Source organism: Pseudophryne corroboree, chromosome 11, assembly GCF_028390025.1.
Source record: "Pseudophryne corroboree isolate aPseCor3 chromosome 11, aPseCor3.hap2, whole genome shotgun sequence".
Lineage (NCBI taxonomy): Eukaryota > Metazoa > Chordata > Amphibia > Anura > Myobatrachidae > Pseudophryne > Pseudophryne corroboree.
The window spans coordinates 132831428-132838116 of record NC_086454.1 but is presented as its reverse complement, the minus strand read 5'-3'; positions in this window follow the sequence as shown (position 1 = coordinate 132838116).

Here is a 6689-nt window from a genome sequence, read left to right as displayed (position 1 = left end):
ATTCAAAATTATAGATGGCTTATCTGTCCATAAGAGGAAATGTCAGCAGGTAGTCCCTATATATATATATATATATATATATATATATATATACACATACACATTTATCTACATATATATATATATTTATATATAGTATGCAGAGCTATGCATACAATATATATATATATATATATATATATATATTATTGTATATACAGACCTAGGGTGGCACTCGCAGCTCAATAAATCACGCTATAACAGTTTGTAACATATTAAAGTTTCAATGCATTACATTTTCTTCAGTATATCCTAAAGAAAATGTAATGCATTGAAGCGTTGATATATTACAAATTGGTATAGCGTGATTTATTGAGCTGCGAGTGCCACCCTAGGCCGGTGTATATAGTATAATTTTTTAAGTAGTGTGTGGACACCGGCCTATTGAACTGCATTTGGGAGTTTCGATCATGCTGGAAACAAATACATATATATATTGTGACAAGAACACTGGAATAGTGTTTGAGGGCAGGTATGTTTGTCCCAGGTTCTTGTCTTACATGTATTAGGAAAGGGATCCGGTCTGAAGATCGACAGTGTCTAGGTCGACAATGTTTAGGTCGACCACTATAGGTCGACAGTCACTAGGTCGACATGGATGGAAGGTCGACAGGGTTTCTAGGTCAACATGTGCTAGGTTGACGGGTCTAAAGGTCGACATGAGTTTTTCATATTTTTTTCCTTTTTTTGAATTTTTTCATACTTAACGATCCACGTGGACTACGATTGGAACGGTAAAGTGTGCCGAGCGAAGCGGTAGCGGAGCTAAGGCACCATGCCCGAAGCATGGCGAGCGAAGCGAGCCATGCGAGGGGACGCGGTGCACTAATTTGGGATCCCGGTCACTCTTCGAAGAAAACGACACCAAAAAAAAAATCCTCATGTCGACCTTTAGACCTGTCGACCTAGCACATGTCGACCTAGAAACCCTGTTGACCTTCCATCCATGTCGACCTAGTGACTGTCGACCTATAGTGGTCGACCTAAACATTGTCGACCTAGACACTATCGATTTGATGAACCACACCCATTAGGAAAATGTTTTGTTTTGTCAGAACCTTTTCAGTTCATTGGAAAAGCTGGATAAGGGCCCTGAAAGAGAGATAGGGCAAGTTCCAGACATTGGGCCCAGTTTGGGTCTTTGTCCTCCCAGAGGGCTAATCAGGGTTTCAGCTGTGTAAGTGGGTTATAGGGCTGCTAGCCTGATTAGTGTGTGCAGACTGCCTGGGAATACTGCAGGATCTCTGTGAGAGAAATACGCTTCCTTACACAAGTGAGCCATACAGTGTTGGTTGGAAAACTCTGTGTTTTTTTTGGTTTAGAGACAGTTAGGAACGTCTTGTGTTTAGTTAGTGCCGGACAGGCAAGGTATTTTCTTTTGATGTCAGTGTTACTATATATATATATATATATATATATATATATATATATATATATATATAAAATGTATTATGATTTTCATTTTAGACCTTAGGGCCCCCCTGTTTTAAGTACCCCAGGCCCCCCGAAGCCTTAATCCAGCTCTGACTGTAGTGTCACCTGTTGTGTCATAACTCACCATCCCATGTGACTCTGGGCTCACTGGCATCATCCTCTGCTTAACTTGATGGCAGGCGGGCATGGCTGAAGTGGAGGCTGCACCAGCGTAACCTCGCTGACATCACACCACGCACCTCTCAGATCCCCCCCTTCACAGCAATGGTACCAGTGCACCTCACAGACTCTTCCCCCCCCCCCCTTCACAGCAATGGTACCAGTGCACCTCACAGACTCTCCCCCCCCCCTCTTCCCCTTCACAGCAATGGTACCAGTGCACCTCACAGACTCTCTCCCCCCCCCCCCCTTCACAGCAATGGTACCAGTGCATCTCACAGACTCTCCCCCCCCCCTTCACAGCAATAGTACCAGTACACCTCACAGACCCCCTCCCCCTTCACAGCAATGGTACCAGTGTACCTCACAGACTCTCTCTCCCCCCCCCCTCCTCACAGCAATGGTACCAGTGCACCTCACAGACTGCCCCCCCTCACAGAAATGGTACCAGTGCACCTCACAGAGACCCCCCCCCCTTCACAGCAATGGTACCTGTGTACCTCACATCCCCCACCCCACCCCTCACAGCAATGGCACCAGTGCAGCTCACAGCACTTCCCGCACCACACCTTCCCATTAATGGCAAATGTCACCAGCGCAACTCACAGTAAATACACAGTGGCATTGGAGCAGAGGCTCACCTTCTAATCTGCTATCCAGTCTCTGGGCCGGGCGGCAGCGAACCTCATAGTCTTCTCGGCCGGCTCTTCTCTCCATGTATGTCACGTGAGGTAGACGTACAGGAGACACGGCCAGGTGTGCTGGAGCCGGCTTCCAGCAGCTGTCAGTTCAAAGCGCTGACAGCCTGTTGTGTCAGACGGAAGGGAAGTATACAGCCGCACAGCGTCTAGTGCTCTGCGGGGCAGCGTGTGCGAGAGGAGGTGCCTGTGGGAAACAGGCACCTCCGTGCGCATGCCTATGGCTTGACTCCTCCCCAACCCTTGCTGACACAAATGCGCTGATTCCAACGAGGCTGACGTTAAAGAAGTGAATAAGAAGCTGGCCGAATAAGAAGCTAACTTCAGCATCGTCTGATTCCAGCAGTAGCGGAATCAGTGATAATGCAGGGCTCACTGAGAGCCTGCAGCTGGATGAACAATGAAGCCTTGCCCCTGTTATAGTAAACCCAGAGCTGGCACCTTATGCCCCGCCCTCTCACAAAAGAGGGCGTGTCTAATAATCAGTAGGGCCTACCAGTGGTTTCACCGGCTCCCCGGTGGCCCAGTCCGAGCCTGAGTATCCTACAAAATGCAGAGGGAAAACAAGTAAACAACTTTTAGGTAAGTAACCCATGGGGGTTCTGCGGGACCACAGTACAGATCTGTCTGGGTAGTTTGCACTTGTAAACAGCTTAATAAGGAAAAATAGGATTTTGATAACCTTCCGGTAAATCCTTTTCTCCTAGTCCGTAGAGGATGCTGGGCGCCCGTCCCAGTGCATATTTTACCTGCAGTTTAGTTATTACAGTTACACAAGTTGTGTTATCTTGGTTTCAGCATGTTGCTGCAATTAGTTCATGCCTGTTGGCGTGTGTTATGTTGAATGCCATGTGTGCGGCATGGTTGAGGGTGTGAGTTGGTAGATATCTCACCACTAGTTAAGTAATTCCTTTCCTCGAAATGTCAGTCTCCCTGGGCACAGTTCCTACAACTGAGGTCTGGAGGAGGGGCATAGAGGGAGGAGCCAGTTCACACTCAATGAAAAGTCTTTAGAGTGCCCATGTCTCCTGCGGATCCCATTTCCTTATTATGCTGTTTATAAGTGCAAATAGGATTTTGATAACCTACCGGTAAATCCTTTTCTACTAGTCCATAGAGGATGCTGGGGACGACATCAAGACCATGGGGTATAGACAGGATCCGCAGGAGACATGGGCACGCTAAAGACTTTTCATTGAGTGTGAACTGGCTCCTCCCTCTATGCCCCTCCTCCAGACCTCAGTTGTAGGAACTGTGCCCAGGGAGACTGACATTTCGAGGAAAGGAATTACTTAACTAGTGGTGAGATATCTACCAACTCACACCCTCAACCATGCCGCACACATGGCATTCAACATAACACATGCCAACAGGCATGAACTAATTGCAGCAACATGCTAAAACCAAGATAACACAACTTGTGTAACTGTAATAACTAAACTGCAGGTAAAGTACGCACTGGGACGGGCGCCCAGCATCCTCTACGGACTAGGAGAAAAGGATTTACTGGTAGGTTATCAAAATCCTATTTTCTCATACGTCCTAGAGGATGCTGGGGACGACATCAAGACCATGGGGTCTATACCAAAGCTCCAGTATGGGCGGGAGAGTGCGGATGACCCTGCAGCACCGATTGACCAAACTTTAGATCCCCATCGGCCAAGGTGTCAAACTTGTAGAACTGAATGTGTTTGACCCTGACCAATTAGCTGCTCGGCAAAGTTGTAATGCCGAGACCCCCCGGCAGCCGCCCAGGATGAGCCCACCTTCCTAGTGGAGTGGGCCTTTACTGACGTTGGTAATGGCAATCCAGCCGTAGTATGAGCTTGCTGAATCGTATTTCTAATCCAACGTGCAATAGTCTGCTTGGAAGCAGGACAGCCAATCTTGTTGTGATCATACAGGACAAACAGAGCCTCTGTTTTCCGTATACGAGCTGTTCTAGCAACATAGATTTTCAAAGCTCTAACCACATCTAGTCACTTTGAATCAGTGAATGTGTCAGTAACTACTGGCACCACAATAGGTTGGTTTATGTGAAAAGCAGAAACCACCTTTGGAAGAAAATGTTGGCGAGTTTGCAACTCTGCCCCATCTTCATGGAAAATCAGGTAAGGGATCTTGTAAGACAAGGCCCCCAATTCAGACACCCGCCTTGCAGATGCCAATGCCAAAAGCATCACCACTTTCCAAGTGAGAAACATCAACTCCTATCTTTTGCAGAGGCTCAAACCAATCCGATTGAAGGAACTGCAATACCATGTTAAGGTCCCATGGTGCCACTGGAGGCATGAATGGAGGCTGGATGTGCAGAACCCCTTTCACAAAGGTCTGAACCTCTGGAAGAGAGGCCAATTGTTTTTGGAAGAACACTGACAAGGCCGAAATTTGGACCTTGATTGAGCCCAATTGTAGGCCCGTCTCCACACCATCCTGCAAAAAATGGAGAAAACGTCCTAAGTGAAACTCTTCCGTAGGAGCTTTCTTGGATTCACACCAAGACACATATTTTCTCCAAATACGGTGGTAATGTTTTGACGTTACTCCCTTTCTGGCCTGAATAAGGGTGGGGATGACCTCCTTAGGAATACCCTTCCTGGCTAGGATACGGCGCTCAACAGCCATGCCGTCAAACGTAGCCGCGGTAAGTCTTGGTACACACACGGCCCCTGCTGCTCAGGTCCTCCCGAGGAGGAAGAGGCAGAGGATCTCCTATGAGTAACTGCTGAAGATCTGGGTACCAAGCCCTTCTTGGCCAGTCTGGGGCAATGAAGATTGCTCGAACCCTTGTCTTTCTTATGAACCTGAGTACTTTTGGGATCAGCAGAAGTGGAGGGAAAACATACACTGACGGAAACACTCACTGGGTCACCAGTGTCTCGACCTGGAACAGTATCTCTGAAGCTTCTTGTTGAGACGAGACGCCATCATGTCTACTTGAGGAACTCCCCAAAGACTTGTCACCTCTGCGAAGACTTCTTGGTGGAGGCCGCACTCTCCTGGATGGAGATCATGTCTGCTAAGGAAGTCTGCTTCCCAGTTGTCTACTCCCGGAATGAATATTGCCGACAGAGCTTGTAAATGTTTTTCTGCCCAGCGGAGGATTTTTTTCGCCTCTGCCATTGCCGCTCTGCTTTTCGTTCCGCCCTGCCTGTTTATGTATGCGACTGCTGTTACATTGTCCGCCTGGATCTGCACGGGACGGTCTTGAAGAAGATGTACCGCTTGTTGAAGGCCGTTGTAAATGGCTCTTAGCTCCAGCATGTTTATGTGAAGGCAGGCTTCCTGATGTGACCAACGTCCCTGGAAGTTTTCTCCCTGTGAGACTGCTCCCCAGCCTCTGAGACTTGCATCCGTGGTTACTAGGACCCAGTCCTGAATGCCGAACCTGCATCCCTCTAGCAGGTGAGAGCTGTGCAACCACCACAGGAGCGAAATCCTGGTTTTTGACGACCGGATTATCTATCTGTGTAGGTGTGACCCCGACCACTTGTCCAACAGGTCCCACTGGAATACTCTGGCATGGAACCTGCCAAACTGTATGGCCTCGTAGGCCGCCACCATCTTCTCCAACAACCGAATGCACTGATGGATCGACACACTTGATGGTTTCAATAATAAGATTTTACTTACCGGTAAATCTATTTCTCGTAGTCCGTAGAGGATGCTGGGACTCCGTAAGGACCATGGGGAATAAACGGGCTCCGCAGGAGATAGGGCACTTTAAGAAAGCTTTGGATTCTGGGTGTGCACTGGCTCCTCCCTCTATGCCCCTCCTCCAGACCTCAGTTAGGGAAACTGTGCCCAGAGGAGATGGACAGTACGAGGAAGGATTTTTGTAAATCTAAGGGCGAGATTCATACCAGCCACACCAATCACACTGTATAACTTAAGATAAACTTACCCAGTTAACAGTATGAACAACATAGCCACGGTATCACCGAAAACTATAACATAACCCTTATGTAAGCAATAACTATATACAAGTCATGCAGAAGAAGTCCGCACTTGGGACGGGCGCCCAGCATCCACTACGGACTACGAGAAATAGATTTACCGGTAAGTAAAATCTTATTTTCTCTAACGTCCTTGAGGATGCTGGGACTCCGTAAGGACCATGGGGATTATACCAAAGCTCCCAAACGGGCGGGAGAGTGCGGATGACTCTGCAGCACCGATTGAGCAAACAGGAGGTCCTCCTCAGCCAGGGTATCAAACTTATAGAACTTTGCAAAGGTGTTTGTGTCCCCGACCAAGTAGCTGCTCGGCACAACTGTAATGCAGAGACCCCTCGGGCAGCCGCCCAAGAAGAGCCCACTTTCCTAGTGGAGTGGGCCTTAACCGATTTCGGTAACGGCA